This window comes from Carlito syrichta, unplaced genomic scaffold (genome assembly GCF_000164805.1).
Source record: "Carlito syrichta isolate Samal-C Ts95f unplaced genomic scaffold, Tarsius_syrichta-2.0.1 Scaffold303640, whole genome shotgun sequence".
NCBI lineage: Eukaryota > Metazoa > Chordata > Mammalia > Primates > Tarsiidae > Carlito > Carlito syrichta.
In genome coordinates this window covers 343,989-359,301 of record NW_007247736.1, presented here as the reverse complement: position 1 = coordinate 359,301, position 15,313 = coordinate 343,989, and the positions used below count along the sequence as shown (strand labels likewise).

At 40.0% G+C, this 15,313-nt stretch overlaps 1 protein-coding gene and 1 pseudogene across 4 annotated transcripts in view; both read left to right on the top strand.

Annotated features, from left to right (window-relative positions):
* The window catches only part of CUNH11orf49 (chromosome unknown C11orf49 homolog), a 227,722-nt gene that overhangs the window by 18,291 nt on the left and 194,118 nt on the right, over positions 1-15,313 (top strand). The window lies entirely within an intron of this gene.
* Positions 7-1,757, top strand: LOC103261211 (annotated as a pseudogene). The gene has a single exon (XR_002482008.1). The product of XR_002482008.1 is annotated as a tyrosine-protein phosphatase non-receptor type 9 pseudogene (transcript).

The window sequence follows — 15,313 nt, the reverse complement described above, 5'->3', positions numbered from 1 at the left end:
CCTGGCCCGACATGGCGCCGGAGCTGACCCCGGAGCAGGTTCAGGCCACCAAGCAGTTTCTCGAAGAGATTAACAAATGGACAGTTCAGTACAACGTCTTCCCGCTCTCTTGGAATGTGGCAGTCAAGTTTCTCATGGCCAGGAAGTTTGATGTGCTCCGTGCTATTGAGCTCTTCCACTTCTACAGAGAAACTCGAAGGAAGGCAGGCATTGTGAAGCTGAAGCCTCACGAGGAGCCGCTCCGTTCTGAGATCCTCAGTGGAATGTTCACCATCTCGAATGTTCGGGACCCCACAGGAGCCTCCATTGCCCTCTTCACTGCCACGCTGCATCATCCCCACAAGTCAGTCCAGCACGTGGTCCTTCAGGCTCTGTTTTACTTGCTAGACAGAGCTGTGGACAGCTTTGAAACTCAAAGGAATGGATTGGTGTTTATCTATGACATGTGTGGTTCTAATTATACCAATTTCGAACTGGATCTTGGCAAGAAAGTCCTGAACCTGCTGAAGGAAACATTTCCAGTTCGCTTGAAGAAGGTGCTGATTGTGGGCGCTCCCATCTGGTTCCGAGTGCCCTATTCTATCAGCCTCCTCCTGAAGGACAAAGTCTGCGAGAGGATTCAGATATTAAAGACATCCGAGGTCACCCAGCACCTACCCAGGGAGTGCCTTCCAGAAAACCTGGGTGGGTACGACAAAATTGACCTCGCCACTTGGAATTTCCAGTTCCTACCCCAGGTGAACTGCCACCCAGATCCCTTCGATGAGATCATCCTGTTCTCCCTCCCTCCTGCCTTAGACTGGGACTCAGTACATGTTCCAGGTCCCCATGCCATGACCATCCAAGAGCTGGTGGATTATGTGAACACCAGGCAGAAGCAGGGAATATATGAGGAGTATGAAGACATCCGCCGTCAGAACCCCGTTGGCACTTTCCACTGTTCCATGTCCCCAGGAAACCCGGAAAAGAACCGTTATGGGGATGTACCCTGCCTGGACCAAACCAGAGTGAAGCTGACGAAGCGAAGTGGCCCTACTCAGACAGATTACATCAATGCCAGTTTCATGGATGGCTACAAGCAGAAGAATGCTTACATTGGTACACAAGGCCCTTTGGAGAACACTTACCAGGATTTCTGGCTCATGATGTGGGAGCAAAAAGTCTTGGTGATTGTCATGACCACTCGCCTTGAGGAAGGTGGAAGGAGAAAGTGTGGCCAGTACTGGCCTTTAGAGAAAGACTCTCGGATCCGATTTGGCTTCCTCATGGTGACCAATCTTGGCGTGGAGAACATGAACCATTATAAGAAAACCACGCTGGAGATTCACAACACAGAGGAGCGGCAGAAATGCCAGGTGACCCACTTCCAGTTCCTGAGCTGGCCAGATTATGGTGTGCCTTCCTCAGCCGCTTCTCTCATTGACTTCCTGAGGGTGGTCAGACACCAGCAGAGTCTGGCCGTGAGCAACCTGGGTACACGTGCCAAAGGGCAGTGCCCTGAGCCCCCCATCGTGGTCCACTGCAGTGCAGGCATTGGCAGGACAGGTACCTTCTGCTCACTGGACATCTGCCTGGCACAGCTGGAGGAGCTTGGCACCCTTAATGTGTTCCAGATGGTGTCACGCATGAGGACCCAGAGGGCCTTCAGCGCCCAGACCCCTGAACAGTACTATTTTTGCTACAAGGCCATCCTGGAGTTTGCAGAGGAGGGCATGGTATCCTCTGGCCACAACCTGCTGGCCGTGGAGGGTCAGTAACCCTCCCCCGAGCCTTCCACCTGCTGGCCAGCCTTCCTGGACACCGTGAGCCTCAGGTTGCCATCAGTTATGCTGAAGCCATGGATCAACCTCCTTTTCTTGTCTCCCGGCACACACCTGCACGCAAGGCAGTCTTTCCTTTGGCTAGATAAATGTGGGGATGTTGCCACTAGAAAGGACCAGCAGCAATGTGTTCTTAATTCCTAGCACCTGCTATTAAACTGTGTCTTATTAAAACCAAGTTGTGGCTATTGATTTTTGCCAGGGGCCCCGAGGTAAGTGGGTAAGGACCTCCCGTCCCCTGCCCACTGCCATTCTCTTCCTGGAGGTCTCCTTTCTCCCACTCCTTCCCTTTGCTAGGATTTCACGGGGAGGGCTGGTGGGCTTCTGCCTTCCTCCCCAGAGAGCTTGACCAAGTTACATATTCTAGAGATCGTCCTGAGTGCCAAGCACGTTTCTACATAGGGCGTGTATTCCAGTGTCTTCTGTCCTTCCTCCTGTTGTGTGCGTGGATGTATGTGCGCTTCTGTGTATGGGTCCACATGTACGTGTGTATATAATATATATTGTGTGTGATAATATGACCGTATTCTATAAATACATATACACACAGCTTCTCCTTCGTAGATGTTCCTAGGGCTCCATGTTGCAACTCCAAATTCCTTTCCTCTTGGATCCTACTGTTTGTCCTGGACTAGCTGGGGTTGGGGATCATGTCTCTTGCTGTCACACTGCAGATTGGGAAAGAGGACACACACACATCTCCGTGCTCCAGCCACAGGCCCTCATGCTTATGTAGTGACTTATCTTCCTCTGGATGCTGCCTGTTGTAGTCAAGGATATTGGTTTGTGGTGACACTGGGTTGACTCTGCATAGTTTGCACTTTCCTGATGATTTTTCTGTTTACTTGGCCATTTTGGGAACAGACCTCCACTGTGATCCATCCCCTCACTTCCTCTCACTGCCCCAGAGATGGAGACCAGGGGTAGAGATGAACTCACTGGCCAGCCCAAAGCAATCGGTACGAAGTCTTAAAAGGAAAGAAGGGAGCCCAAAGAAACTATTATGAGACTCCCTCCCCAGGAGGATGAGCTGGATGGTTCCTTTTTCTTTTGCTGGATGGTTCCTTTCTTTATGCATCCTGGCTCTGGCTAGTGAGATGCCCGTCTCTCCTGCTTCTGAGCCTACCAGACCCTGGAGCTCAAAGCTGGGTGGGTTGTGTGCCAATAAGCTTGATCCCCTGACTGGGTGAGGTGGTCCCCTGCAATCACTGTTTGTCGCCTGCCCACCCAATGTGTCCCTGCCTGCTCCCAGCCCACTCACCCTGTGGTACCAGGGAAGGAATCAAGTCCTCAGCATGTCATATTACCATGAAAATACCCACCCAGAACCCCTAAATCTTCCCCCATCACAGAAGAGGTTGGTAGCTGATCAGACCTCAATAATTTTATACTGTAATAAGTGCTTTGAATGTGTATATTCTTATTTTTTACAGTCATTTCATTTTGTATTTAACATCAGTGGACTGAGTCAGATTCAGAAAATAATTGTAATGTTCATATTCAATAACTTACAGTGATACAGTTTTGTATTTACATATAAATATACCAACATGATAAAAAAAAAAAACCAAAACATGTGAAGTAAGGCATATAAATAAATCCATTGAAAAAGGAGTTAATTAAGAACATTAACAGGAACAAAGTTGACTATGTACGTTGGTGAAAGAAAAAATACAAAAAAGTCTTACAAGTAATAAATAGATGAAACAACAGAAACATTCTTTTAGGAAAACAAGATGTCACAAATAATGGATAAGAGGAAAGATCCTAAGAGTGCAAATTTCCACTTCTTCCATTAAAGAAAGTCCAAAGAATTATTGGATTTAAAATTTTTGATGTTTCTTTTATTTTATTTTCGAGTTGGGGGTCTTACTCTGTCACTCAGGCTAGAGGGCAGTGGCATGATCACAGCTCACCATAGCCTAGACCTTCCGGGCTAAGGCAATCCTCCAACTTCCCAAGTGGCTGGGACTATAGGTACTCACCACCATGCTGGGCTCATTTTTTGATTTTTTTTTGTAGAGATGAAGTCTTGCTATGTTGCCCAGGCTGATATTGAACTCCTGACCTCAAGCAATCCTCCCTCTTTGGCCTCCCAAACACTGCACCCAGCCCAATGTTTATTTTTCTTAGCTACAGATTTTAAAAGTCAAATGGATCTATAAGAGTTATAACAAAAAACAGCAATACCTTACCACTTTCAGACTTTTCATCATTAAAAAAATTGCTGTATATTCTGAAATAATATGTTTAAGATGTTCTTTCTGATTTTTCAATTTTAGATACTGTTTAATTACTTTCTATTATGGAAGAAGAGGACTTTATTTATTTATTTGTTTTTTGAGTCTGAGTCTCACTCTGTCGCCCAGGCTGGAGTGCAGTGGCATGCTCACGGCCACTCCAGTGTCGACCTGCTGGGCTCAGGCAGACATTCCACCTCAACCTTCCAAATAGCCAGAACAACAGGTATGTGCTATCATGCCTGGCTAATTTTTTGATATATTGTAGAGACGAGGTCTCACCAAGTTGCCTTGTCTCGAACCCCGGGGCTCAGGCAGTACTCTCACCTCGGCCTCCCAAAGTGCTGGGATTACAGGCTTGAGCCACCATGCCCACCGATTTTATTCTTTTATACTCTTCAACTTTTCTTCCTCCTAGTCTTCCAACAAAATTATACTTTTAGGTTAAATAAATATTAAGTGTTTATTTTGACTGTGGAAATTTTATATACATGTATGTATATATAATGTAGTATATTATGATTAGTATTATGATTACATTTCTCCTTTTTACATTTTTTTCTTTTTCCTGCAATTAATAATTGCCTTTCTTTTGTGCTTTGTGTTCTATAAACCTGTCTTTAATTCATCCCTAAACTTTCTGGCCTAAAGGTCAGTCTTCTTTCAGTTAATGCAAAATCATCAGGTATTCTCTGTTTCTATTTCTTTTCTTCAAGATAATTTTTCTGAAGTACTCCCTCACCTACTGGTCCCATGCTCCAGTGTGGGCTGGATGCTCAGAATAAAGAATAAATTCTTTATTTTTATCATAGGTATTACTTGTCTTGCTCAAGTTGTGTTCCATATTTCCTAAAGCCTATGTTTTCCTTTTTCTTTATATGTTCCTTTTGTCTTTGTTGCTGTTAGATTGCATCCTTCAGTAGCTTTCTGAGAAAGCATATAGGCAAAGTAAAATTTTAGGAACTCTTGTGTCTGACAGTGACTTTATACTGCCCTTACATTTGATTGATAGATATAAAATTCTATGTTGGAGACAGTTTTCCCTTAGAATTTTTTTTTTGAAAGTAGGATTTATTGAGAGAATAGAAAAGCTCCCACAGTGGGAGGGGACCCGAAGGGGTTGCCCTTCCCTTAGAATTTTAAAGGTATTTCTCCATTGTCTTTTTTAGCTTTCTATGTTGCTATCGAGAAATCGCATGTCATTCAGATTTGTGATATTTCATGTAGGTGTACATTGGTGTGGATCTTCATTCATTGTTTTGAGAATAATGTGGAAATTCTTGTATTTCAGTTCTGAGAAGTTTTCTTGAATTTTTTTCTTGTTTACTATAGTCACATCTCTGTTCTATCTCTAGAACTGTTATTATTCAGACATTGGCCTTTATGGATTTATCTTCTAATTTTTCTTATTATTTCTCCTATCTTTTCTTTTTTGTTGTTGTACATTTCGTGAATATCTTTAACCTTTCCAAACCTTCTATTGAATATTAAACATATCTACTATATTAGCCAAAATTCTCCAGAGAGACAGACCAGTAGTATATATAGAGAGAGACCTAAATGCACAGCTATATAGATATACAGTTGACCTTTGAGCAACATGGATTTGAACCGTGTGAGTTCACTTGGACATGGATTTTCTTCTGCCTCTGCCACCCTTGAGACAACAAAACCAGCCCCTCCTCTTCCTCCTTAACCTACTCTACATGAAAACAAGGATGAAGACCTTTATGATGATCACTTCCACTTAATGAATAGTAAATGTATTTTCTTTTCCTTATAATTTTATTTTTTATTTTTATTTTTGAGTTGGAGTCTTACTCTGTCGCCCAGGCTGGAGTGCAGTGGCACACTCATGGCCACCCCAGTGTCTACCTGCTGGGCTCTGGCGATCCTTCCACCTCAGCCTTCCAAGTAGCCGGAACTACAGGCACGCGCTACCACACCCAGCTAATTTTTTATTTATTGCAGAGACAAGGTCTTGCCAAGTTGCTTGTACTGGTCTCGAACCTGTGGGCTCAGGCAATCCACTCGCCTTGGCCTCTCAAAGTGCTGGGATTACAGGCTGAGCCACCGAGCCTGGCCTATGGTTTTCTTAATAACATTTTCTTTTCTCTAGCTTTATTGTAAGAATACAGTATAGAATACATATAATAGACAAAATATGTGTTAATCAGCTGTTGATGCTATCAGTAAGGCTTCCAGTAAACAGTCCCTTTGAAGAATATGAAGGAAGTATATCCTCTTGCAGATATGTAGCTAGAAAAGACAGGAGTATTTTAATAGGCTTTCCAGATAATTGTAGGTTTTCTTCTTTGATACTACACCAAAACTCAAGAAATCATAGTTTCTTATAGGTTGGTTGCATTGTAGATTCTGAAACCATATCAATGAACTTTTCAGACTCTCTTACATTAAAATTCACAGCTCTGGGCAATCCCTTCGGGTCCCCTACCATTGTGGAAGCTTTTCTGTCCTCTCAGTAAGTACTGCTTTCAAAAAAAAAATTCACAGGTCTGTTTTTACTTTGAAAGGCTCTTTTACTCATGCATGTTTCACATAGAAAATATTGGTTTACTTAAGTACAGCAGATCTTCTAAAGGTACATTTCATTGTACAACATCAAAAGATTTTATTCATTAATATCACTACAGATCATTTCAGAACTTTTAAGAATTGAGAAGCTGTCAGGCTTAAGGAGGAAGCGTAAGTTTTCCAAAATGTCTATTTTTTGCTTGAAAGCTTGACTTTTCATTGTTAACAAATATTATTAGTGTTTTCCTTGAAGTAAAAGGCTCATATTTGAGAAAAATTTTGCCACATATCCAAGTCTGAATAACCATGGTTTGTACATTAGTTCTTTCAAGTAAAAATGGTATTTTATGAAAAAAGCATCATTAACAAGGCTACCTGCATAATGAACATTTGTATACCTAATGCTGAATTGTACCCCACATGTTTAAAATAAAAATAAGTAAAGAAAAGAAAAGGAAGGGAAAAAAGCAGCTAGTTGAGCTCATGTGTCAAACAGTCTTCAAGAACTTTTTTTTTTTTTTTTTTTGAGTTGGAATCTCACTCCATCTCCCAGGTTGGAGTACAGTGGCACACACACGGCCACCCCAGCATTGATCTGCTGGGCTCCAGCGATCCTTCTGCCTCAGCCTCCCAAGTACCTGGAGCTACAGGCGCGCGCTACCACGCTCAGCTAATTTTTGATTTATTGTAGAGACGAGGTCTCACCAAGTTGCCCAGGCTGGTCTCAAACCAGCGGGCTCAGGCAATCTACTCTCCTAAGCCTCCCAAAGTGCAGGGATTACAGGCTGAGCCACTGAGCCTGGCCTCTGTTGATCTCTTAAAAGAGTAGATAACTGACTTAGTTCAGTTTGGTAATATGAAGCTTTAGCATAAGTGTCCATTTTGGTTTGGTCTGTTGGGGCCTAGCATAAGAGCTCACTTCAAATCAGTGATCTCCTATACATTTTACTGAACACTAAGGTACAAATAAAAGTATGAACATCCCTCAATAAAATTCTAGCAAATGGCATGACCATATATATGCTTATCCTGGAAATGTAAAACTAGTATTATCCATAATATTATTTATAAGAAAATGATAACTGGAAATATCCATAAGTGCATATTAATAGATATTAAAATACTTTTGAGAAAATTATCTTTTTTTTTTTTTTTTTTAGAATAGAATCTTGATCACCCCCAAACAACTAAAAATGGAGTGTTTCTAGTCTATGTCAAAATATTCATTTAAAAGTAAGAGAATCATTAGGGTTATGTTTTTTGAAAAAAGAAATCACAAAGAGCTACTGTTAGTTTTTATAGAATTGAATATTCCTGTCTTGCAGTAAGACTTGAAATAATTTTTTAAATGATGAACATAAGTTCCCATGACTCCCATAACAGCCTTGAGTGGCCCTGTTCTACCTGGCTCACTTTGCTAATATGAAGTGTTTATTTCTTTTCTCTCTCGTCCTTATGTTTAAGGCAGGATACAACGGCTTCAAGCCCTATCCTCTCCCAAATTTGACAATGGGATTGGATAGTGTGTGTGTGTGTGTGTGTGTGTGTGTGTGTGTGTGTGTGTGTGAATATGTGTGTGTGTTTTGAGTCTGGGTCTCACTCCATCATCCAGGCTGGACCTCCTGGACTCAGGTGATCCTTTTGTCTCAGCATTCTGAGTAGCTGGGGCTACTGGTGTGCACTATCACATCTGGCCAATTTTTAATTTTTAATTGTTTTTTGTAGAGACGAGATTTCACCATGTTGCCCAGGCTGGTCTTTAACTTCTGAGCTCAAGCGATCTGCCCACCTCAGCCTCCCAAAGGGCTGGGATTACAGTCATGAGCCACCATGCCCGGCTGTATTGTACTTTTTTGTTTAGCTAGTTCTGATCAAAATATGCAAAATTTTAAAAATGCAATTTTAGATAACAAAAGATGCATATAAGAATGTTGTAAGGCCAAGAGTGGTGGCTCAAGCCTATAATCCCAGCACTTTGGGAGGCCGAGGCGAGAGGATTGCCTGAGCTCAGGGGTTTGAGACCAGCCCAATGAGACCTCATCTCTACAATAAATAAATGAAAATTTAGTCGGGCTTGATAGCCTGTGCCTGTAGTTCCAACTACTTGGAAGGCTGAGACAGAAAAATCACCTGACCCCAGCAGATCGAGACTATAGTGACGGTGAGCATGCCATTGCACTCCAGCCTGGGCGACAAGAGTGAGACTCCAACTAAAAAAAAAAAATTGTTGTAAATGGTAAATTATAAATAGTAGACTTTTTTTTTTTATTATGCATTGCTGGTGAGAATATAAAATGGTATATTTTGGAAAACTGTTTGGCAGTATATAGTAAAACTGAACCTGTGCATACTTTATGATCCAGTCTTTCACTTCTGGGCACAAAACCAAGGGAAATGCGGATATATGTTCACAAAAGACTCATACTAGAATGTTCATAGTGGCACTATTCATAATAGGTACAGATTATGGGAAACAGGCACTAAAACAAATGCTGTCAACAATGGAATTGATAAATTTTGGCATATTCAAGGTGAAATATTATTCTGTAATAAGATTAAACAATGGAATATTTTGCTACAATGAGAATTAATGAGCAATCACCCACCGCTATATTGATAAACTTCATAAACATAATGTTGAATGAAAGAAGCCAAAGACAAAGGATTGCATGTTATAGGAATCTATGCAAATATGTATACATATACATTTATAAAATAGGTAAAACTAATTTATATATTTACCCTTAGGGGGTTAGGGACTGGACTATGGCTCTAGGAAATTTTCTAGGGTGCTGATTATAAATGTACATTTATGCTTTTCTATATATTATTATACTTAAATAGAAAGTTTAAAATATATATGATATGAGTTTTTAACTGAAAAATAAGGAAATTAAATACAATTGAGATCCCAGAAATAGATGCCAAAGTACAAGTCTAGTTAATCTGTTACAAACTAAATATAACAAAATAATGTCAAAATTCATCAGTTGGAATAACTAGATTTCAATATGGAAGGAATAAGTTTTTTTTTATTTTTTGTTTTTGAGTTGGAGTCTCACTCTGTCGTCCAGACTGGAGTGCGGTGGCCGGGAGCGGCCACTGCAGCCTCTACCTGCTGGGCTCCGGTGATCCTTCTGCCTCAGCCTTCTGAGTAGCCGGAATTACAGGTGCGCGCTACCACGCCCCGCTGATTTTTTGATTTATTGTAGAGATGAGGTCTCGCCTGCCCAGGCGGGTCTCGAACCCGCAGGCTCAGGCAATCCACTCACCTCAGCCTCCCAAAGGCGCGGGATTACAGGCTGAGCCACCGAGCCCGGCAGGAATAAATTTAGTCATACCTCATACCATATGGTACATTGAATTACAGTTGAGTTAAAATATGATAAAATTCTTATAACTAGAAAAAAAAGTATAATTGTGACTGAGATAATTTTACCCTATAAAACAATATAAATATTTGAGAGCAGATTGATTCAGATAGAATTTGTTTTTTATATTTCTGTAGAACAAATAGCAAACATAAAAGGAAAGTGACTAGGTCAGGAAAATCATGACGAATATGATGAATAAAAGTTAATATTTGATAAGTAAATAAAGTAAATGATACCAATATATATTGTATTAAGTCCCATCAAGACAAGCAGTCAGAGGAAATGATTTAAGAGTTTGTTCATGCACAACATTCTTTGTAAAGTGAAAAATTAGAATCAATCTACATGCCTATCAATAAGGAAACAGTCAATTAATTGTGATGTTTCTATAATAGATATTACTATTTATCTGTTAAAAAGGATGAGTTAGATTTGTTAATATGGAAAAATATGCATGAAGTAGTAAGTGAAAATATAAGTTGTGGAACATAGAAAGTGTCATTACATTTTTCTACAAAACAAGTTAATAAACATTTGCCAATGAATGTATGATCACATATAGAATAAGTTTCAGAAGATATATAACAAACCATTAATAGTGAATACCCTGGTGTACTGGGTTAAGAGGGTGTTTACCCTGTTTTTACTTTGTACCCTTCTGTTTTGTTTATTTCATTCATGTGTTTCTTTTACAATTAAAATTTTAGCTGGGCTCAGTGGCTCAGCCTGTAATCCCGTGTCTTCGGGAGGCTGAGGTGAGTGGATTGCCTGAGCCCGCGGGTTCGAGACCCGCCTGGGCGGGCGAGATCTCTTCTCTACAATAAATCAAAAAATCAGCCAGGCATGGTAGCGCATGCCTGTAATTCCGGCTACTTGGAAGGCTGAGACGGAAGGATCGCCGGAGCCCAGCAGGTCGAGGCTGCGGTGGCCGGGAGCGGCCACTGCACTCCAGTCTGGGCGACAGAGTGAGACTCTGACTCAAAAAAAAAAAAATTTAAACTCCATGTAGGGGGAAAGATAGCCTATCTAAATATTCATGTTTACCAATAATTAAAGTTGCAAATTAAGACACTTTTGAGTTAATTAAAAGCTTTATTTTGGGACATTTGCAAAGAAATTGGTTTCTTCCATTTCTTGGAGGTGATATAATTTGGTATAATCTTTCTGGAGAACAATCTGGCAGTAAAAGTTCACGTATCTCTTGATCCTATAGCCATACTTCTGGGAATATATCCTAAGGAAATAGCTCAAAAGGAAAGAAATTGTTTGTGCAAAGATATTTATAGCCACACTATTTTTAATAAAAAGCTGAATATAATCCCAAGAGAAGTCTGTATTTAAATAATGTTTTAAAATGCAAAATATGTTGATCTTCTAATTTAAAAAAGTATTAAGCCAGGTGACCTACTAAGATTACTTCAGCTTCATAATTTTATAATCTCAAGAAAATGAAAGTAAAATTCATTTGATCTTTTCCTTTCCCCTCTAGGACCATTCAGATTCTTTGCCTCAGTTTAACATTTTCCTTAAATTTGGTCTGTTTAACAAGGCTTTCTACTGGGTCATTTTGTTTTGGAAAGACAAAATATAAATTTAGAGAATTAGAAGTGAATGTAGTAATTTCATTCTCCATATCTATTTATAGTAAATGTTATAGAAGCAAAATGTTTACTTATACTTAATCAGGCTTCCAAATTGTCCTGGAGAGGAAAACACCTCCACGATGATCTAGTGAGGGAATTAAGTTGGGGGGTTAAATACCTTGCACAATGCCCCCAAGGAATCACCTGCAGGGCAGAGATTAGAAACCAGTTCTCATATACATGCTGAGATCCCCTTTTCTAGGGCTGTTAAGCCTGGGTGCCTGTCTGTGGGAGGGCAGTGCAGGACTGGGATCAGTTTTCTGTTTAAGAGCTGGACTGAGGTCAGTTCATCTTTCCTTGATGAACTGGGTTTCTTGAACTGTATAGTATAAGTTTTCTGAACAGAGATTTCTGGAAGCAATTACAGAAGTGTCTTATACTGGATAGAATCTGAGCTAGATTGTCCAAAGAAGTGACCTTCAGAGGGAAGCACAGCTTCCCCTTTGGTACCTCATACTTCATGTGCTGCCCCTCATTTATTCATTTTCCTCTCTGATTCAAAATGCAGGATCTGAGAAGGAAGTGGAGCTGTCACCAGTTCTAAACTTGGACAGAGTACTTTCTCAGTTAGTAAATGGAAAATTTAATTTTAAAAATCTTCATCTGAGTTCTGTGAAATACCAAGACATTGGTTTATGGTCTATTTTGCAAAATGATATTTATATTTATATTAATCATGATCACTTAAAACTTTCTAAATTTCTGTAAAAATTACCCTAATCTGTGATTTAGTGAAAAATATTTGTATGATTAAGGTTCAAGTTTTGCCCTACCACTTATACACTGTGACTTTGGGCAATTTCCTCATTTGTACAATGGAGCTAATAATCCCAGCCTTATCTGACTCCTAGGTTGGCTATAAGGTTCAGTGAGATAATGTATGTGAAAGTATTTAGTAAACTTTCAGGAGCAATTCAAATGTTTTTGTTCAGGTTATGAAAGTCATTACACTGTATATAACGCAGTATGCATTGAAGATGGCAGGACATCTCTTTAGATTGTAGAAGAGTTTCGGGAAATGCTGTATCCTATTGTAGCAGGCACTAACCCAGATCTATGACTAGGCCAAGGAGCTTTCTGACTTGTCGCTTGTCAGCAACATTAGTTTGATCTCCTTATTATTCTTTCTGGAAAATATATAGAGGCTTTCCATTAATTGTACATTTGTCTGCATACAGTGAAGAAACCTGAAATAACATGGTTTGAACAAGATAAAAGGTTATTTCTCTTTTGTGGAAAAGAAGACTGAAGATAGGCAGTCCATAGCTGGGATGGTACACTCCAAGGTGTCCTCAGGGATTCAGGATTCTATTTTTCTGTGCCAGCATCCTAACCATATATTCTGTCCTTTGCTTTATGATCCATGAGAATTGAAGGAACTCCCTTTTATCCCTGGGGTAAATAAGGGACATCTATCATCTGAATCATTCCCATTTAAGTAATTTCTAGAAAACTCACACAGTATTTTGCTTATATTTTATAACTTAATTATGTGACTAAAGGCTAGCTACAAGAAAAGCTGAGAAATATGATCTTTATGCCAGTGACCAGGTATGTATGTGTATATGTGTGTGTCTGTGTATGTGTGTGTTTTGGGGAGTGGAAGGTAGTTTGTAACAGAAAACATTCATATATTTATATAATGCCGTGGCCAAGAATGAAAGTTGCAAGCCCCAGCAGCCTCCTCCTCCTTGGAAACATACTGGAGTAGCTCACACCTGTAATCTCAGCACTTTGGGAGGCCAAGGTGAAAGGATTGCCTGAGCCCACAGGTTTGAGACCTGCCTGGGCAACTTGGTAAGACCTTGTCTCTACAATAAATCAAAAAATTAGCCGAGCATGGTGGCTCACGCTGTAGTTCCAACTATTTGGAAGACTAAGGCAGAAGAATCGCCTGAGCCCAGCAGGTCGAGGCTGTGGTGGTCATGAGCGTGCCACTGCCCTCCAGCGTGGGCGACAAAGTGAGACTCCAACTCAAAAAAAAAAAAGGAAAAAAGGAAACATACTGCAGTTTTATCTGGAGATTGGAATAATTAGGGAAGAAATCAAAGAACCAAAGAGAGTGTATTTCTGTAAAGAGGTAAAGTAATTTGGACAGAGAAAACTAGAAATTCTGGAGGCTACAAATTCCACTGAGCTTAAAAATATAATTTTTAAAAAATTAAAAATATAATTTTTAAGCTCAGTAGAATTTGTATAAATAAGTATTTATAATACCAAAACAAAGTACTTCATTAAATTTTGAAAAATACAATATTAAGTAAAGCAAAAAAGGAAAGAAAAATGAGAAAGGAAAAACTCTAGAAAATACAAGAGTTACTCTGGTTTATTTTAACCTTCTTACATATACATATTTTTAACTCTTAACTTTAGCTTTACTCATTGCTGAGGAAATGAAAATGTTCAGTTGTTGCCATAAAATTTTGGCCTTCTGGTTATAGATGGAAATATGGAAGACTTTAGAGCTGTACTTGAGCAAACTCAAGAACTTTGCATCATTGAATCAAGAGAGGGGAAAAAAAAATAAAGATTTCAAGTTCCTTATCTGTAAAATGATGGGAATTGAGCGATATAATCTTAAAGTCTACTTCTTAAACTTTTGCCATTCAGGAGCAATGGTGAGACTAAAAATGAAGTTTCTGACTATTTCTTCCAAGTTAAGTACGATCCAGAGAGGTCATTGGGACAGAATCTGTGGGAAGACTTTAGTGATTTCAAGTCCTGGTGAAGAGAGTTCAGTGAAACTGAGGAGGACAAGGAATTTTCAGGTCAGAGGATTAAAAGATCATTGTGTTTGTTGCAAAGCTTCAGGAGAGTAGTAGGAAACAGATAGAGAAAAAGAAACTGAACCTTGTGATCCTAGGAAGACAGTTGTGGGTTCTGGCATTGTTTTTAACATGTAGGCCACAGACCCTAAGAGGAGCTATAGATGTATTTTAGGAAGGCCTGGCATGGTGGCGCATGCCTGTAATTCCAGCACTTTGGGAGGCAGAGGTGAGAGGATTACCTGAGCCCACGGGTTCAAGATCAGCCTGGGCAACATGGCGAAATCTTGTCTCTACAACAAGTAAAAAAAATTACCGGGCGTGGTAGCATATGCCTGTAGCTCCAACTAATTGGAAGGTTGAGACGGAAGGATCACTTGAGCCCAGCAGGTTGAGGCTGCGGTGGCCATGAGCGTGCCACTGCACTCCAGTCTGTGTGACAGAGTGAGACTCTTACTCAAAAAAAAAAAAAATGTGCTTTAGGAGATTCTTGAATGCTCTAAAATTATACACAATATATTAACTTATAATTATTTTTCTGTGAGAAAGCACCTAAAGCTTTAATCAGGTTTTATTATAAGCTAACAAAAAAGCCACTCACTCTTAAAAATGAATGATAAAGACCCCAAATGATTACAGAGAGTGACACTGGTCCTGCAGTGGGCAAATATGGTCATTATTATATTTTCAGAGTAACTTAGCTTTCAGTCAGGCGCACACACACACACACACACACACACACACACACACACACACACACACACACAAAGTAAAGGATGAGAAAAATGTATAGAATGGAGAGTAATTTACCATCATACAATCTTGGGTCTTGGCTTGCCATTATTAGCCATTGTTAGCTGTGTGGGCTTCAGCATGTTACATCATGTCCCAAGCCTTAACCTCCTTAGCTGTAAAATGGGGATAAAAAATATCTAC